Source organism: Callionymus lyra, chromosome 9 (assembly GCF_982586985.1).
Source record: "Callionymus lyra chromosome 9, fCalLyr1.hap1.1, whole genome shotgun sequence".
NCBI classification, from domain to species: domain Eukaryota; kingdom Metazoa; phylum Chordata; class Actinopteri; order Syngnathiformes; family Callionymidae; genus Callionymus; species Callionymus lyra.
Window position 1 is genome coordinate 514,822 of NC_141826.1, and position 20,568 is coordinate 535,389.

Sequence of the window (20,568 nt, forward strand, 5' to 3'; positions counted from 1 at the left end):
ATATGTTTTTAGCACCATCTAAAGATCCAAACACATTTAAAATATCTTCTAACGCCGGTCTACACAAATAAGCATTGGAACAATCCCTTCCATTGATGGGAGTTGAAAAAAATTAGTGAATTTTAACACCCAAGGCCCAAAAATGCCACAAAGAAGGTCAAACGGGTCATTTCTGCCATTATGTGTCCGATTTTCTAACAATAGAAGAATAATTTGCCAATTTAATTGAATGTTCTATATATTTAATATTTTTCAGTGCAATTGCAAATTGAAATTACATCACACAATCAAGCACTCTGATGGTGTATATTCTTGTAGTATCATCAAATATATGAAAGCCAGCATTTTTCGACAGAACTCAGGCATTCATAATTGAATTCACTCATGTGATGACAAATTCTGTTTGCCTCAACAACTTCTTAAAGCATTTAGGTATAAAATAAATGTGACATTAAAAAGGTGACTTTTAGTCAACCCCACATGTCAGATTTCGAGATCAAGACCACCCCAACGATTGAAGTCACTCAGATAAAAGAAGAATTTATAAGGAGCTGTCTAATCTTAAACTAGAATTAGATCACTGGGGTTGTCTTTAATAAAACTGTTATGTAGAGTGGAATAGGTATCTTTTCCTTTTTAGATTAGAAGGTGTATTACATTTTTTTTTCAAAATATTTGGTTTTACACATGAAGAAATCAGATTAGAATTTTCCAATCTACCCAACGTGCACATGAGCGTAAACATCCATCCTGAATAAAGAATCTATCAGAAACGTGACACTCCTCTAATTGATGAGGAATGTTTGCGTCGGAGGATGAGATGTGTCTGTAAGCACCAGCATTTTTATGTTTGTTGGCCCTTTAAATTGCATAATTTATTGCTGTTTCATTGATCTCTCCTCTTTAATATGTATCTAAAATGTGTTTATATGTTTTAGCAAAAGGGATATAACCTGCTACATCTCTTTGGAAGGCCTCATGAATGTATCAAGAAGAAAAACAGATTTAACTGGCTAAACAAACTATCTCTACTGTGCACTGTTCTTTTCATTGCTGTATAGATAACTTACACAGCTGGATAATGTGAAATGTGCGAACCACACACCGACTTACACAGAGCATACTACTTCACTTGCTTTTTTTTTTTTTTTTTTTTTTTTTTTTTTTAGAATCCCTTATTAGTCCCGCGAGGGGAAATTCAACCATTCACACATACTGATGGGAGTAGGCATGCACACTTGCGCCAAGTTCACCATCAGGAGCAATCAGGGTGAAGTGTCTTTTTTCCTCATCCCTTCACATCTCAAAAAAAAAACACACACACACAGTCCCAACCTTATTTTCCTGATGCACAAGCATTTCATTTCATTTGCATTTATGACTTCTATTGTGACAGCCAAAATGCCTAATTTTATATGCAGAATGCACAAATTAGGTTGAACACAGAAGATAACCTTCTTTCACCCATAACAACCAGGAGCAACATCTGAATCTCCTACTGCTCCCTGACTGAGGTGCCTAAAATTGAGAGAGAGAACACATCATACTTAACAAACAGTATGACATCTTACACACATATTCGAAAAAGGCAATGCCAAAAAATAAGCATAATAATATAAAAATAGATACAAAGTGGCAACATTTTTTTAATAACTGCTTTGCAGACTTACCTTTCCTTGATGAATTCAAGAGGTAGTCACCTCCTTTGCTTCCCAAAATTCTTCATACAAATCCCACAATGTACCCCAACAATTTAAGCCACTCAAAGAAGGAGTTGGCTGTATTAATACCTTACATGGTTACTCAGTGAATAGGTTTGCAAACGCTATTAGACAGCACATTTAAAAAAAAAGGTTTGGGGGCAGTCGACTTGTATTTTTTAGCAACAGAGGTGGGCTAAATATTAATAATAAATTTATTTATTGGTTAAATGAAGTTTTATCCTAAGTGTTGATGAAAAAAATATTTTTAATGTGTGACAGGGCTTGACTGAAATGTTGTTTTTTTTTGTTCATAGAAATGTCAATGTCACATTTCATTTGTCATTTTTGGCAGCCATTCCTTTAATACATTATAACATGGGACATTTAAACTTTATTGACAATACTTGTTCTGGGAAGCTAAGTAAAGCTGAATGTCCAGCCGCTTTTTTTGTCATTCGGTTCGCACATTAAGTCAGAGTGCTAAAATATTTCACTGGATTAGCTGACTTTCATAAAAAAGGACTGATGGAATGTTCTGATTGCATCAATCCAAAAGGCATTGCCCAATACTCCTGATAACCCGTCCAGCCCTGGTGTCGTACACAATAGGGAACTATGGATTTCCAAACTAATCTCTACTCAGCATAGTGCCCACTCTCCACTTTTTGTAGTCTTGTGATGAATTTCTATCACCGATGTATGACATTTGTCTTTCCATTGTCCACAGAAAATAACAGGACAACTACTAGATTATTTGTAGTTACTCAGTGACACATCCTTGCCATATGTTCTTCCACTACCTGTAACTCTAGGTTGATGTCAATCAGGGCCCGGAATTCTTTACACCAATAACAGCCTACTCCCATTGCCAAATCTGTATGAAAAACCCCTGAAACAGAACAGAACTTTCAGAACTTTTTTTTTTTGTTTCGCCTTTTTCGGAAAGCTTGGATGAGGTCTGTTGTGTCATGTGTCATATATCTTATTATAATTTATAACCTTGTCTCATATTTCAAGCTTCTAGTTTTTTTTTAAGTAGAAGTATTTCAAGTAGACTGGAAAAGTATAATTGATTAGTTAGTTCTACATCGTGGAGCTCTGCCCTCTGCAGGTGGTCGCCTATAGGATTGGATTTCTCATTCCACTTGCTCCCCAGCAGGGGGTAGTAGGCCGCCTCCATATAAGGCCTCCCACAAAATGGAAGTCTTTTTTTTTTCCAGCATTGACGAAAGGTTTTGTGCTATTGCTAGTCAAGATTCATCAGGAGATGGATCCCCGCACATGTGTCTGATTATGGCATGACACTGTCCACTTCAGTTCAGCAAGACTGACTGTTTGGCAGAAGCAGATAATTAATTAGATGAGAAACTCCAGACGCAATCGCGTTAGAATGGCCAGGCAACCAAGAATGTCACCCCTCCACGCTCCTCGCATGCCACTCCCAAGTTTGTCACAACGACTGTGCATTGTTTGCAATAATGACAGCCTTGACTTGGTACAGTTATTTGACCCATCAGGGACTTGTGGCAGACGGCTCAGGACCATTTTCTGATGCTTGTGTTTGTGTCAGCTGATGTGCTCACACTTTCAGTACAGGCGCCACTGCCAAAAGCTTTTTTTTTCACAATGCAGATCATGTGATGAGTTTGTTGCTTGCAAACCGACTCTCACTGTGGATCATGTCAGTGGTGGTGTCTGGTTAAGAGGCAGTGGATCGAGAACCACCGCTTGGTTTCAAGCTGTCTCGTGGCTTGTGATGTCACGGATCCCATGGTTTGTTGGGTCTCAATGGAGAAGATCTTGTGCTGCCTCCTGGTCCTCCACCCTGGTTTTAGCAAACTAGGTGCAGAGACACCCGCTTTGCGTTTTTCAAACGTTGGTCAATGTGCTGTCTTCATGGAGTACATTTGTCTCCAACGCTCTGCATCGTGTAACCCATAGTGACAGCCTGTAGAGGGCGGAGCTTCACGATGTAGAAACCCCAGCTCTATATATCTATATAACCATGGTTCTACCATGGTTTATTATGGTCTAGCTCTTAATAGGCATGGTCCAGCAGCCCACATCCAAGTGTCAAATACTGCCAGTTTGTGAAAGTTGAGGCCTTATATCGGGGCGGCCTGCTGCCACTCGCTGGGTGGCAAGCCAAAATAAACTTTTCTCAGCAAGTGGAAAGAGCAATCCCTAGCAACAGCCTGTAGCGGGTTCCACTTCACTTGTAGAACCATGGGTATTTTTTTTTCTGCTTCCCTAAAGTTGGAGAAACAATGTGACATTGTATGTTCAACACACAAACTAATGGTTTGCTTCCTTGAAAAGATAATCAACGCTGAAAACTCTAGGCATTTATTTTAGTTTCATCGGGAAACGGCAGCAATCAACGAGTAAAACGGAGGTGGAGGCACAGGTTACTCTTTGATTGTTAGAATGCAGCTCATAGCTTCACATTATTAAGTACTTTTAAAATCATTTTGAATAAGACTTAAAAGGATTTGTTCCTTTATATGTTAATTTATAAGACTAATTATCTCATTTTAATATCTCTTAACTTTATTTTTAAATGTAAACCTGAACGTAAAAGTGATTGGATCCACTGCAATCACTGTCCGTTTATTTATGCCTCTGAGTTTTTGAATGTGTCAGTGAGCCACGTTGATGATGGATGAGGCCAAAATTTTGATATTAAATCTAATCAGCACTGTCACTCATCTACTCTGAAACGGCCTCAACTCAGGTCTGTTATTTTATACTCCATGTTTGTTGATCTCTGAAATCCAGTCTCTTTTCTCCCTGGACTTCTTTTTTACCTTTTTTTTAATGACCGTTTAACTCTCTTTTTCTATTTGACATCAACATCTCATTTCTCACAGTTAACTAAATATCAATCAAATTTCAGACGTAATTTGGCTAGGATGTTGTTAGTTTGACTTTCTCTACTTTGAGCTTTCATTTAAAGAATACATATTATCCAGCTTTTTAAAGTGAACAAATACAAAAAATGCATGTGGTATACATTATATAAATGTATACCACATGCATACATATGTATGTATAATGACTCATTATATAAAAAACTAAATGTTCTTCCAATTATAAGCTATATAAAGAAATATGCAGTTTAACCAGGCAACAGCTGAGCAACTGGCAGACATTGTATTACAGGCTAAAATAAACAAATAAACTACTGTTTTGTTTTTTTCTCTTCACGACTTTACATTAACTTCCCTTTCTGTGAGGTCAGTACAGACATTAATTGCACTTAAGACAGTTTATTTTATGTCTGTAATTTGATACACTTTTAACATTATAAAGACAGATGGCAAAACACCTAATAAAAACCTTATCACCTTTTTTGTCAAATTAATGAAATTAAATGAATTGTTTAAAAAATATTTCAAGTTATAGCATAAAAACTGAATAAATTGTTTAACGTGATGTTTCTTTAGATCGAGCTAAAGACTTGTCTCCTGAAATCTAGAAAGACCTTGAGTAAAATAAAACAGGTGTTCATCGAAAGTGCAAATGTAAATGAACGTCATATAAATAGATGCAAATATACCAAGAGGTCTCTCATTGGGTTTGATCGGCCATTATCCAGGCCTACGAGGCAGCGAGTAGATCTGCTCCTAGTATATTAGTGACATTCATTACCAGACATAGGCTTTTGCCCAGAACTTGAATCTACCAGATCAGAGAGTTCACCCTGAATGACGTCTTCCACCACCAGAATGACGTCTGTTAGTTGGTAACTTCATCATTATCATTATGGACAGCTCTATAAGTTCTCCGTGGTTCCTCGTACTCTGAAGACAGATCAGAGTCTTCTTTTACTTCAGGTGGATAATCATTCAGACACTCTGCTGGCTTACTAGTGTCCTTACTTAATGTGGGACTTTCAGACAGTTCCTCAGTCTTGTCTTCTTCAAGACGCACCAAATGTCCGATCGGTAGAATGTGGTTCCGGTGTAATGTTTTTGATCCTCCATAACCCCTTTCTGGTTTTACTTTAAAAACAGGGAGGTTCGGCAATTTTGAAACCACTATGTGCGGCACAGGATTCCAACGTGGAGCTAACTTGTGCTTTCCCTTTAAACCCAAGTTTTTACCAAGCACCCTGTCTCCAACCTCAAGAGAATGAAAGACTACACGTTTATCATACATTCTTTTGTTTCTTTGGTGGGACTTAATAGCAGCTTCAGTGGCCAGTTTAAAAGCATGTTGCAGATTGCTTTTGAGTTTCTCTACATAGCTACCATGACAAGAACTAGGTTGACCATCAGGGGAAGTTCCAAAACATATATTTACTGGAAGTCTAGTTTCTCTTCCAAACATTAAGGAGTACGGTGAAAGGCCAGTTGCATCACATTTTGTGCAATTGTACGTGTGTACTAATGGCCAGACATGGCGACTCCACTGCCTCTTTCTCCCCTGAGGTAAAGTGCTTAACATGGACAGCAAGGTTCGGTTAAAACGTTCAGGCTGAGGGTCCCCTTGTGGATGCTATGGTGTCGTCCTAGACTTTATACCCAACATTTTCAAAAGTTCTTTAAATAAATTGCTCTCTGCCTTGGTCAGAATGGATTCTAGCAGGTAACCCGTAATGCACAAAATATTTCTCGGTCAAGACCCTTGCAAACGTGTGTGCCTTTTTATTCCGAGTGGGAAACACTTCTGCATACCGTGTAAAATGGTCTGTGACTACCAAAACATTTGAAAGACCCTGTGAATCTGGATCTAGGGAAAGAAAATCAAGGCAAACAATTTCCTTTGGTCCATTACTTATTATCTGGTTTAGATGAGCTGATCTCTGGTAAGGCGTCTTTCGAGTCACACACAGTCCACAATTTTATATATAATGCTCGACCTCTGCAGACATTTTGGGCCAAAAAAATCTATTCCTATGAACAGGTCCGTTGTTCTTTCAATGCCTAGGTGGCCTAGATCATCATGTAAAGAGAAAAATCACTTTTTGTCTAAAAACAGGCAAGACTAGCTTCAACTCAACTTTCCCGGTATGTCCCTTGCTCAACCTGTAAAGCAATCCATCCTTGATGGTAAGCTTCCCCAACTCTCTTCACCGTTTTTTAACGCTTCCATTACTTGTTTTATTACTTTGTCCTCTTTCTGCGCTGTTCTAAGCTCTTCTGAGGACATTTGACCGAGTGATGCTAACTCTAGCTGTGACGGAAAAGCATACATTTTGGGAACACTTGCAAAAGACAACCCAAGTTGATCCACACACCGATAGTCACCGTCAGTAGAATCCAGAATACGAACTCTCTCACAGATGGCTCTCACACCCTTCGGAGAGATAGTTCTTGTTAGATTAAAAATGATTATACACTATACGTATACGCCATACTTAAATTAATGCTAAAAGATAATCAAAATATAAAGTATAAATTACTAGCTTCATCTAAGAGCTTAAACGTTTGAATATACATTCACAATCAACATTTCACTCCAGACTGATACACTGTTTCCTACACGCCTGGGGGCGTGAAACAAAGAGCGAAGCAGAACACACTCAAAAAAGGGGGGCTGGAAGACAAAGGCATACACCCACGCAACAGGGAAGCAAGGAAGTTGCTCTCCAGGTGACCAGAGACATGGACAAACTTGAAAGAACCATCTGCCCCGGAAGAGATGACCCCCTGGACAGGAAACTTTCCCTTAAATATAGCGATGCTCTACAGTACTGTGCCGTCTTTCCCAGAGCTATTGACCTGTAGAGCTGCCGGCAAAGAGCGTGTCCGATCGATTGTAAAAGTTTGTATCTTTGTTTGACTTGAAGCGGCGAATAAATGACCAGTTACACTCTGCATTGACCTTTTTTCTCCATAAAGCAAAGTATTTTTTTCAGTTTTAACCGTTTTATTCTCCACTCATCATCTGCAAAAGTTCGAGACCGACAATCTGCGTCAGTATTGAGTTGTCCTGGTCGATATTGAATATCAAACTCATATGTGGTCAATGCTGCTACCCATCGATGTCCTACCGCGTTCAACTTGGCGGTACTAAGAATGTAGGTTAGTGGGTTATTGTCAGTCATAACAGTGGATTTTGCACATACAGATAGACGTGAAATGTATCTACTACAGACCACTTTAGTGCCAGAAACTCTTATTGGTGAATGGGATAGTTTTTCTCCGACTTGGTGAGCTTTCTACTAGCAAACGCAACAGGCCTTAACCCTTCGGAATGAGACTGATACAGGACAGCTCCAAGACCCTTTATGCTAGCATCCACGTGGAGTATATAAGGCTTCTTTGGGTCTGCAAAAGCCAGCACAGGTGCGTGAGTCAGGTAGTAGATGATTTTATGGAAGGTCAAGATTCCTGGGTCCTAGCGCCTGTCGTATCACCTGTCGTATCGTAGTGCAGCACCGTGCAGCGTCTCTCTCGCTCCAAGCAGAACAATCTTTTTTTTTTTTGTTCGCCTTATTTCTGGAGCATCCGTGAACATCTACATTTATTTTTGGACCAACATCCTTCGAAGTCGAATCGGGCCGAGGACAAGTCTGGAAAACTTCCCGGTGAGCGCATTCGTCAAACTTTCCCCTCACTATGTCTCCCTCTCCCTCTCCCTCCCCTGTTCTTTCCTGCTCGGTGTGTCAGATGTTTAGTTACGCTTCGACCTCCTTTAGAGATAGCATTAGTTGTGTAAAGTGTAGCCTGTTAGCTAGATTGGAGGTGAAGCTCATTGAACTAGAGAGCCGGTTGTGCGCTGTCGAAGCTAAACCTATAGCTAGCCAGTGTCAGGTAGACAGTGCACAGCCACATAGCCTAGCAGGTAGTCCTCCAGCAATTCCCGAGCAGCCGGGAAACCAGGGTCGGTGGGTGACTGTTCGAGGGAGGAATAGTTCCCGGCCAAAGTCAACGGAGCACCACCAACCCCTTAGCGTTTCGAACAGATTTTCTCCACTCGACAAGTCACCGGTCGAGGAACCTGCTCTGTTCATAGGCGATTCCATTCTTCGGAACGTTAAACTAGCGAAGCCAGCGAGAGTAGTCTGCATTCCTGGGGCCAGAGCGGGCGACATTGAATCAAATTTAAAGCTGCTGGCTAAAGCTAAACGTAAATACAGTAAGATAATTATTCATGTCGGCAGCAACGACATCCGATTACGTTGCTCGGAGGTCACCAAGGTAAATGTTCAGTCGGTGTGTGCATTTGCACGAACAATGTCGGACTCCGTAGTGTTCTCTGGACCCCTTCCCAATATGGCCAATGATGATATGTTTACTCGCTATTCATCATTTAATCGCTGGTTGTCAGAGTGGTGCCCCGCAAACAGGGTTGGCTTTGTTAACAACTGGAAAACCTTCTGGGGAAAACCTGGTCTGCTTGGGAGAGACTGCATCCATCCCACGTTGGAAGGAGCATCTCTCTTGTCTAGCAGTGTTGACAGTTTTAGTGTAACGTGACTCAGAGCACAGATCAGAAGGCAGAACTGCAGTCTCCCACACTCTTCTGCCCTTCTCCCACAACAGCCACCCACCTCTAACCACATAGAGAGGGTCAATCTGACCCGCTTAATAAAACCAAGTAAAAATGTCAGTAGAAGAGCTATTAAAGATAATCTAATTCAAATAAATCTAAATCAAATAAATACTACCATTGTAGAGGACAGGAAAATTAAGTGTGGATTGTTGAATATCCGATCCCCGAAACTTGGCTGTCTATAGATGATTACGTATCTTTAAATGAATCAACACCACCCAGCCACACTAACTTTAACGCCCCTCGACGCTCTGGTCGAGGAGGTGGAGTCGCAGCCATCATCAACTCATGTCTGTCAACCTTTACTAGACCACAATGTGATTTCAACTCTTTTGATAGTATTATACTTAGCGTATCTAATACAACCTTGAGATCAGGTCAGTCACTTCTCTTTGTTGGAGTCTATCGTCCCCCTGGACCTTATTCTAAATTGTTGTCTGAGTTCCCTGAGTTCTTGACCAGCCTGGTGCTTTAATCAGATAAAGTGATTATTGTTGGTGACTTTAACATCCATGTTGATATGGTCCATGATAGCTTAGCTAACAGGTTTAACTCTATCCTGGAGTCATTTGGTTTCTCTCAGTATGTACATGAACCAACTCACTGCTTTAAGCACACATTAGACCTTGTCCTAGCATACGGACTTGAAATTAAAAATGTTATTGTCTCTCCTCAGAATTCAGTTCTTTCCGACCATCAATTAATAACCTTTGACTTCATTTTAAATGAGCCAAGTCTACAGAACAGGAGCACTCTCAAAAGATGTCTGTCTGAAAGTGTCGTTACCAAGTTTATGGAAATAATTCCCTCTGTGCTCAGTAAAACGCCTAGCCTCAGTGTGTCAAGAAACTCTACCCATAGTCACCCAGACATTTATACTTTGTGGGCAGTTTTACAGACTCGTTGCACAATACGCTTGACTTAATCGCACCACTAACTCAAAAGACTGTTAACAGAAGTAGTCTTGCTCCCTGGTATACTCAGGAAACACGTAAATTAAAACAGGTTTGTAGACGACTAGAGAAGAAATGGCGTTCATCAAAACATAATGAATTCTACCAGGACTGGCAGGATAAGTTAAAAATATACAAGGCATCTCTTCGGAAAGCCAGAGCCAGCTACTACTCATCACTTATAGAAGCAAATAAGAATAACCCCAAGTTCTTATTCAGTACTGTAGCCAGGCTAACACGGAGCCATCAGTCCATTGAGCAGTCCATCCCTCCTCATCTCAGTAGCAATGACTTTATGAACTTTTTTAATGAAAAAATTGTAACTATTAGAGGAAAGATTCAAGACCTCCTAGATTCGTCTAATTCAGCCAGTGCAGCCTCACCTTTGACTCCTTTCTACCAGTGAGTCCTCGACAGCTGTCCCAGGTTGTTTCCTCCTCAAAGTCCACAACATGTCTTCTCGATCCTATTCCCACATGGCTACTTAAAGAACTGTTCCCCTTACTTAGCACTTTCATACTTGAAATTATTAACCTGTCAATAACATCCGGCTATGTGCCTCAGATTTTTAAAGTTGCAGTAATTAAACCTCTGCTTAAAAAACCCACTCTCGATCCAGAGGTCCTCACTAACTACAGGCCTATCTCTAATCTAGTATTCATTTCAAAACTCCTGGAGAAAGTGGTAACGAGTCAGCTCTGTGATTATCTCCAGGACAATGATCAATTTGAGGTGTTTCAGTCTGGTTTTAGGGAACACCACAACACGGAGACCGCCCTGGTAAAAGTAAGTAACGACCTACTGATGGCCTCTGATCAGGGCCATGTTTCAGTTCTTGTTCTTCTAGATCTCAGTGCTGCATTTGACACTGTCGACCACCAAATCCTTCTACAGAGGCTAGAAAACCATTTAGGCATTCGTGGAACTGCTCTTAACTGGTTTAAATCTTACCTGTCGGATAGAACGCACTATGTACATGTCAACCACCTCTCATCGACACACACTAAGGTCAGCTATGGTGTCCCACAAGGTTTTGTTCTTGGTCCAATACTATTCACAATCTATATGCTCCCACTAGGGGACTTGATTAGTAGACACTCTATACATTTTCACTGTTATGCTGATGACACCCAACTTTACCTGTCCATGAAGCCAGATGAAAGAAATCAGCTATCACAATTACAGTCCTGTATCGCAGATATCAAGTCATGGATGACCAAAAACTTCCTCCTACTGAACTCGGAAAAGACTGAGGTTTTACTAGTTGGTCCGCAACATCTTAGACAATTATTAACTAATGATCTAGCTTTACAAAATGGACTTGCTCCTGCTACTAGCACCACTGTAAAGAATCTGGGTGTATGCTTTGACGAGGACTTATCATTTAACTCACACATAAAACAAATCTCACGGACTGCTTATTTCCACCTTCGTAACATTTCAAAAATTAGGCATTTCCTTCCTTTAGATGCTGCTGAGAAGCTCATCCATGCTTTTGTTACCTCCAGGCTGGACTATTGTAACTCTCTTCTGTCAGGCTGTTCTAAAAAGTCTCTCAGAACTCTTCAGCTCATTCAGCTCATACCGTCTTCCCTACATTGGCTTCCTGTAGAATTGAGAATACAATTTAAAATCCTTCTCCTAACCTATAAAGCCTTACATGGTCTAGCACCAACATACATTAAAGATTTAATCCAAACTTACCAACCCTCAAGGACCTTACGATCCCTAAACTCTGATCTACTAGTTATACCACAAATCTCTAAATGTAGATTCGGAGCCAGGGCCTTTAGTTTTCAAGCCCCTCTACTGTGGAACAAACTACCGGCTTCAGTCCGGAGGGCAGACACCCTCTCTATGTTTAAAAATAATCTTAAAACCTTACTTTTCGATAAAGCCTATAATTAACTTGACTGTTTATCTCTAGCTGTCATAACTAACAAAACTGTTTATCTCAGCTGCTTTATGCTGAGAATGCTGGAGGAGTTTTAGTTTTAGTTTTAGACACCGAGCTCTGTATATCCTTCTTTTCTCGCCGGGGCCGTTCTGGCTTGGCCGGTTCGGGTGTGGGGGTCCGGCGGGTGGGGCCTGTGGGTGCCTTGGGCCTGGTGGTGGTCACCGCTGGTGCCGCGATGGCCCCGTGCGCCGGCGGGGGGGTGGCCCGCTTCCGGGGGGTTTTTGATGGTGCGTGGGGGCGGGTGCTGGCGGGGGTGGCTGGGGTGGTGGATGGGGGGTTGCTGGTCCCTTCCGGCCCCGATGGCTTCGCCTGGTCTGTGGTGGGGGGCCTGTCTTGGGGTGGGTGTCTGCTGCAGCGGTGGCTGTGGTCCTCTACCCGCCCTGTGTGGCATGTGCCGTGGTCGGGGGGTTTGTCGGCCTTGTTCCTGGGGGTTTGTGGCCGGGCTGGTCGGTCTTTCGGGGGCTTCCCGGGTGGGGGGGGGGCGCATTGGGGGGACGGCGGAGGCATTGGGCGGACCCATGTTACCGTAGTGACCATGTACCGCCCATGCAAGTGCTGCTGTCCCTCTGGGTGGTGCATGGTGGGTGGGGGCGGTGGCTGGGGGTCAGTACGTGTGATGGGCGGGGCCTTGGCACCTTAGAGACCGTGGACTGCCCATCGAATACTGCTGGCCCCCCAAACGTCCCTCATGGGGAGGTGGGCTGCGGCTGTTGGGGACGGTCTACAGTTCAAAGACTGGGGGCCGTTCCCGGACGGCTGCGGCCCCATTGCCCCCGCCCTGCCCGCGCAACCGTGGCCCCCCTGTGACCCGGGGGACCTGGGCCGGTGCCTGGCCATTGCTCCCCCGGGCCCATGCGGTGGCACTCAACCTGGCTACTGGCCGTGTCCGCAGGGTATTGGGGGGGGGTTCCGCCGCCGCTGCTGTGGTGGGTCCCCATCTCCTTGAAATGGTCCCCTGCTATGGACTTGGTGGCGGCCTGACGGTCTGGGTGTCCTCCGTTGCCCGGCCTGGCCCCGGGGCCCTATCCCCTGACTGGTTCTTCTGGCTGCCTCTCTGCCCCGGTGCCTGCGCCTGGTGCCTCCCCCTCTCTGCTTCCTCGGTAGTCCTCGCCTGTGCTCGCCCTCTCGCGCCCCCGGTGGTGGTCCGCCTTCTCGCTGGTGTTTGGGGTCTGCTCTGGTGGTTATCTCGCCTGCCAGGTCCTGGTCTCCCGCGGGTTCCTGCCACGGCTTGGGCCCCTGTGTCTGGATCTGCTGTGCTAGGTATGTGCCCTCTGGCTCTGGCCCCCCCCTCTCCCCTCTTTATATCTTCACCCGTCACCGGAGTCTGCATACCTGTGTATTGTCTACATTTGTCCCAAACCCACACCTTTTTATTTCTCTCCCGGAGCCCCAGGGATCCACCTCCAGAGCTGCTGCTGATCCAGGGATCCACCTCCAGAGCTGTTGCTGATCCAGGGATCCACCTCCAGAGCTGCTGCTGATCCAGGATCTTCACCACGTCATCAGATCCCGAGTTCTCTCCAGCACCCCCATGGACCCTTCCTACACTCTCCTCTTTTCTCTCACTATATCCTCCCTCACTCCTCTCCTTATCCATCTGTCTACCCCCCCATCCTTCCTCCGAGCCGGTCAAAGCGGCAGGCCGTCAACAATGAGTCGGGTTCCGCTCGAGGTTTCTGCCTTCTAAAAGGAAGTTTTTCCTTGCCATTGCTCACTGTACAGCTCACTGTATAGTGTTTTGTTTCTTGCTCTTTGTTGAATTGCTGGGATATATTTTTCCTTAATCAACTGTAGTCTTATTTCAACTGTAAAGTGTCTTGAGATAACTTTGTTATGATAAGACACTTTAAATAAAATTGAATTGAATTGAATTGAAGGCATCGGTGCAAGACTGGTCCCATCTATCCCCAAATTGCTCAGACTTCTTTCTATAGGACTTGCCAGTTTTCTTTTCTTTCTTTATACCTTTTTATGTTGGTTCATAACCCTTCATTAGTTCTGTTAGAGGTCTAACAATAGCAGAATAGTTCGCTATAAACTGCCTATAATAACCACAAAATCCTAGAAAGGACTGTAAAGACTTCAAGTCGGTAGGTTGTGGCCAGTCAGTGATCGCCTCAATCTTGGCTGAATCAGTTGCAACACCATTAGCAGACACTACATGCCCACGATACTTAACCTTCGGCAAGCAAAACTGACATTTGTCTATAGATATTTTTAGCCCTACCTCACCAAGACGGTCAAGGACTTTGAGCAGTCTCTCTTCATGCTCTTCCAATGTACTTCCAAAAAGAATAACATCGTCTAAATAAACGAGAACTTGAAGCAAATTAATTTTACCCACTTTATCCATCAGCCGTTGAAACGTTGCTGGAGCCCCAGTTATGCCTTGCGGCTTTCTCTCAAATGGGTAGAATCCAAGGGGACAAATAAATGCGGTTTTCTCTTTGTCCTGCTCGGCCATAGGGATTTGATAATATCCACTTCTTAAGTCAATGACAGATAACCAACTACTTCCAGTCAACGAGTTCAAAGCATCTTCTATACCAACACGTCCTCACACCCGATGCGTCATACCGTCCGGCGCCGTGCAATTTCCCCCTGGCGTCCCTAAGGTGACGTTACAGTGGGGACAAAAACGTCGGTTTTCGCCTACCCGGGTCACCCAGTAATATACAGAGCACTCCCCGACGTCGGATTCAAACGACCCGGGTTACATTTGACGCGTCGCCTAACTCATCGTTGCCATGGTAACGTGACGTGACGTCTCGCTGTTGTCATTTGGCTACCATAATTCTACAACTATGAAGCGCACTTGAAATGTTTAATGTCAACACTGTGATTCTACCCCCGATTGTGCTTAACGACCTCAAAACCACTTTGAGGTCGTACATAAATCACTAAAAAAATGCTTCATTTGTATTTTTTGAAGCTTGGATTGTTCACGAATCGCGGAAGTCAAGAGGCTCTCGCGGATTAATACATGCTTAAAAGGTCCTGTAAAAGTGACTATATTGTATATTTTTAGGTGTTTCAACTCCTTGATGAGGGATTTGATCTGTTGTAGTTTTCTTTAAATGAAAGAATATATATAAAATAATAATGAAAAGTATTTTAAATTCCAGCATAAAGAGGTAAACCAGATGGAAACACCATCAAACAATGGATGAAGGAAACACAGAGAGCTTATCTCTGAATGATCAAGTATACTTGCTTGTATTTATTGATTTATTATATTTAAAAGGGAGCACTAGTATGTTTTTGTTTTGTTTTTGCATGGAAGTGACCTGCAAGAACTGCCCAGAACTCCAGACCTGCTTGACATGAAACCTTTCTCTCTGTGGTTCCTGCCAAATGATTTCAAATGTGAAGTAAGTGAGTAAGTAATATTTGTAACATAGTGAACACAAACTTGTAAACCTACATCACATCCCATCATGGAAATAATCTAAAATTCAATTCTATGTTCTTTTCTAGGTGAGATGGAGTGCTGCATATCAGGTGCTGGACTAACCATCAGAGGTGGAAGGGGTCAACACATGTCAAAAGCAGGTGAGGTGGTTACATCATACACACTTTGGTCATTAAAATAGTCCTGTTTGGTAATAATGATAAATACATTTCTGTGGTAGGACGCACTGACATACTGACGCTTATGGCCGAGGTTTTCTGGGTTCTGTTGTTGGAAAAACTTACTGAAGCGCCTTTTTCAATAGATTTTACACTTCAAATGATCAGAATCAAACAACTTCATTAATACAATGTTTTCCAGGTTCTGTTGACTTTCGGACAAAGAGGATTCGACGTTGTTATGGCAGTAAGGAGACGACAGGAAGTGAAAGATTCTTGAGAAAGAGATGAACCACCTCTGGAAGTCTCTGTCAAGTCGTTGTGATTCCCTGAAAGAGTTGTCTCGCATGGCAGCGTCACAGCAAGGTAAGAGTTTATTTAGCAAGTGAAGAACAGAAGTACAGCTGCTCATTCTTATTGTCTTATTATTTTAAGATGCACCATGGGCTTGACTGGTGAGGCTTTGAAGGATCTTCAGAGCATTTTATGAGCAGGAGCAAGTCAGCATGACATCACTCGAACCATGACTCGGACCAGAACATACTACACACAAGTCTTCACTGAGGATGAGACCATCAACGTCGTGCAGATTCACTCTGGTGGTTACTCGTGACATTTGTGACGATCTGTGAACAATCGTTTGATATGAAACCTGTAATAAAGCACAATTTGATATCATTTTGAATAACGTCCCATAGTATTCATCATCAGTGCAGGTAATGTGTTGTGAAAATGACTATTGGTGATTTAAAAGTTGTAAAAAGGTCTCTGTTTACCCTGGTTTGAGATCGACATAGAGTTTAACATGAACAATATTCAGGCAAAGCAGATATCATATGTTAATGAATCATGAATGAATAAATGCTTTATTTAGAACATGTTACATAAGAAAGTAAACTTAAGACAAACAAACAAAACCAATGAAATTAGTCAAACAATAATTATAGTCAAAACAAAAATACTAACCCAACATGTCCAAAGTAAGAAGGATGAAGCATAAGCTCGTCTATACCTAGCCCTTCACTACTCAATTATTAACCATCAACACCCAAAGTACATCAACAAAATACAAACATAAACAAACAAACATTCAGCAAAACACAGTGGAGATATTTAAGATATAGAGATAAACCACTGCTTTGTTGAAATCACCACACTTCAAATAACTTTCAGAATTTTGTCATTCCATGTGATATGGGTAACAGTAAAAAAATGATTCAATTCATCAGTAATCATCATTGTTTAAAATAGCAACTGAAGAGCTATTTGTAAATTACACTCAAACTATGAAATAGAAGACAGCACGTCTAAAAGCTTTGTGAGAGCCACAGTACATGTTTGAACTTTAAAATATACATATTTATGTTATTGATAGGTGACTCAAGACTGCTGTTATACTATCAGAAAACTACACACACCAACATGATGTATTTGTTTGTAGTGGCCTGTGCTACATCAAAGGGTTAATTCTCTATCTTCAAGAGGCATGAAGGCCCTTGTAAAGCTGATATTTATATGACATGGGTTAAAATAAACGTATACTTATATAATTAAATACGATAAATATGTCATTTGTATTAATATACGGAAGTGATAAATGAAATCAATATCTTGAATATTAATAAAATAAATCGCCCACCATGACCTACCAATATAGCAAACTTTTTATTGGAATATAAATATATTTTCATCCATTCAAAATAACAAACAAAATACGTGTGCGAGTTACATTATAGTTTAAAAGCTAAGTTTTAGCGAACTAGCTCTCGTGTTAACGCACCACAGAAAGTTACATTACACCCAATGAAACACTATTTTTGAGTCTTAAAGCAATAATTATATCTTACCTCAATAGACGAGTGACGTGCACCTGGTTCCGTTAAGTTATGCACAAACGTGAGCACAAAATGCTATCGATCTTTGTCAACAATTGTGACGTCAACATCCGGGGGTTTGGCGGAAGTTGCATGTGCGGCAGTTTGAAAACTTTTTAACTTAACTCGGTCTTTATACAAGCACACATCTACAATTGTATTCCATGGCGCTTTTAACAAACAAGCACAATATCTCATTTTATTCCTGTGGTGTGACGGCTCTATATTCCTGCACGATCAGTTTATTAGCGTGTGTGACGTCACCTCTGCAGGATCGCGATTAATGTTGACAAACGTCACATAGACGCTCATAATCGCAGCTAAATAAAAAGAAAACATATGTCCATAAACGCAATCTCAATGAAAGGTTCTATTTTCACAGAAAAGCGCACCGGATTATAAAGAGGATCAAGCGAAATAGCACATCCAGACTTTATTTTACTCATTCATAAAACAATGTCAAGATTATGGAGTTGAAACACCTAAAAATATACAATATAGTCACTTTTACAGGACCTTTTAAGCATGTATTAATCCGCGAGAGCCTCTTGACTTCCGCGATTCGTAAACAATCCAAGCTTCAAAAAACACAAATGAAGAATTTTTTACCGATTTATGTACGACCTCAAAGTGGTTCGAGGTCGTTAAGTACAATCAGGGGTAGAATCGCAGTGTTGACATTAAACATTTCAAGTGCGCTTCATAGTTGTAGAATTACGGTAGACAAATGACAACAGCGAGACGTCACGTCACGTTACCATGGCAACGATGAGTTAGGCGACGCGTCAAATGTTACCAGGTCGTTTGAATCCGACGTCGGGGAATGCTCTGTATATAACTGGGTGACCCGGGTAGGCGAAAACCGACGTTTTTGTCCCCCCTGTAACGTTACCTTAGGGACGCCAGGGGGAATTGCACGGCGTCGGACGGTATGACGTCTTGGGTGTGAGGACGTGTTGTCTATACAGGGCGTGATCTGCAGGAGCAAGTCTCCGTGAACGCTGTCTAAAAGGTCTAGAATCAGACAGTCGGATTTCATGCTGGACACTTTTTGCTAGTCCCACATCCAAATCGCTAACAGAAAAAACATGAGACCTAGAGGACAATTTTCTCTTAAGTCGCTCCTTCCATTCTTTTGAAATGGGTGAGTCGCCAAATTTTTTTTGACTCACTTCGAAGTCTGGGGACTTTAGAGCCGGCGATATGGTACTAACTGATTACACTAGACACACTCGTCCAAGAACAGTGCCTATAGGCAACACATTATCTCTTGACGTGGGATTTTGCACAGAAATCCTAAAATTATTCACATTGACTTTATCTGATAAAATAACTGGCTGTACAAGTAAACCAGCAGGAAGGACCTCTGCAGGGGAATCAATGATAACAATTTCTTTCTCCACTGATTGAGTTAGTTGAACTGTACAGGCCACTGTAGAGTCCTCACCAGGTGGAATCGTTAGGGTTTTTGGACCCGTCCACACAACCCGTCCCACACCAGTATCATCTCCCTAGTACTTGAGGAACATTCTGTAGCATGTTCCATCTTCCAACTGTTCACTGGAATGCCTAATGTGTGAGCTAAATCAATACCATTTTCTTTACATTGTTTAACCAGACGACGAATAAGGCTAGTGTTGGTTGCAACAATGATGGGAGTCTGACAAGAAGTTGTTGGCCTTGGACAAATGAGAGCGAGGACAGGTATCGGTGTGCAGTCTCTGGTCGGGTATTCTATTTCCACAATTATGTATCCTAAGTAAGGGTAGCTAACATCGGATTCGCTTGGACCCCAAAGTGCTAAACCGGTAACAGAATTTAAAGGAACATCCGAAAGTAATTCACGATACCAGGTCTCAAAAATAATAGTGACCTTGGACCCACTGTCAAACAAGGCATCACAGGAATGTCCATTGACCTTAACAGGAACAATAGTGGGTGGTCCAATCAGACCTTTGGGGATACTCTTATGCTCTTTAGCCATTACAACGGTCTTTTTAACGTCACAATCAGCATCAGTATCTGCAGCATCTCTAGACTGAAGTTGCTCCTGAGTCCTCTTCAAAGCTTGAATCAACATTCTTATAACTTTGCCTTGATTTTCAGGATTAAAAGATTTTCCAATGAAATTGGGTTCGGATACCTTTTGTTCCAGTTTCAACTGCAGCTGGCTAATCTGCCGTTTCAAAGCTAAAACATGAGCAGCAGTATCATCAGTAGCAGTTTTCGAACTTGCTGAAACACGTTGATCTCTTGATTGTGCAGATTGTGAAATTGCACCAACAACCATGGACTTAAACTCTTTCATTTCAGATTTTAAACTCTGGAACTCACTTTCCTTAACCTCACACGACTGGACTTGGATTTGGTTCATTGCACTGTTAAGTTTCATTTTAGATGCTTCATATTCTTCTTATTTTCGAATTTCACTTAACAGCTGCAAAAATGTCGGCGGAGCACTCTTCCTTTCCCTTAGCCGAAGCTTCCCCAGATTCAGCATTTCCAAATGCACTCTCTAGCGCCTCCAAGTAATCAAATGGACTTACATCTGGGCTTGAGTCTCTAACGACAATCTCTAAAGCAGGCCCTTTCAAACTTTCAATTAGTCTACGTTTCTTTTCTTTATTTGAAAAGTCACTTTCCTCTACCATAAGTTTAGCCTGCTCCAACCAGTGTTCATACGGCTCTACCCCCGGGGGTACAGGCAAAATACGTAAACATCTATATCCGCCACTTTCTTGCAATGGTTTTGTTGGTTTAACTGCTTGTTAAATGGACTTAGTAGTGCCAGGAGCAGATTGTTCAACAGGAAACATGTTTTGAAGGTCATCAAGGGTTTCCTCTTTGGCCTGCAATAACCGGATCAATTTAAGTAAGTAAGTAGGTCATTTTTATTTGTATAGCGCTTTTCTAGACTAGGGTCACAAAGCGCTTGAACAATCAAAACAATATTCAATGAAGTATATACTTTAAAGGTCAAGATAAAACTGATAACCCAACAGGAGTTC

At 42.0% G+C, this 20,568-nt stretch overlaps 1 long non-coding RNA gene across 1 annotated transcript in view; it reads right to left on the reverse strand.

The window, feature by feature from the left end:
• The window catches only part of LOC148071393 (uncharacterized), a 54,363-nt gene extending 36,776 nt beyond the window's left edge, over positions 1–17,587 (reverse strand). Inside the window, exon 1 of the long non-coding RNA XR_015712807.1 lies at positions 17,534–17,587. This is a non-coding gene — a long non-coding RNA (uncharacterized LOC148071393). The remainder of the gene's footprint in view (positions 1–17,533) is intronic.
• Positions 17,588–20,568: the final 2,981 nt, after the last annotated feature.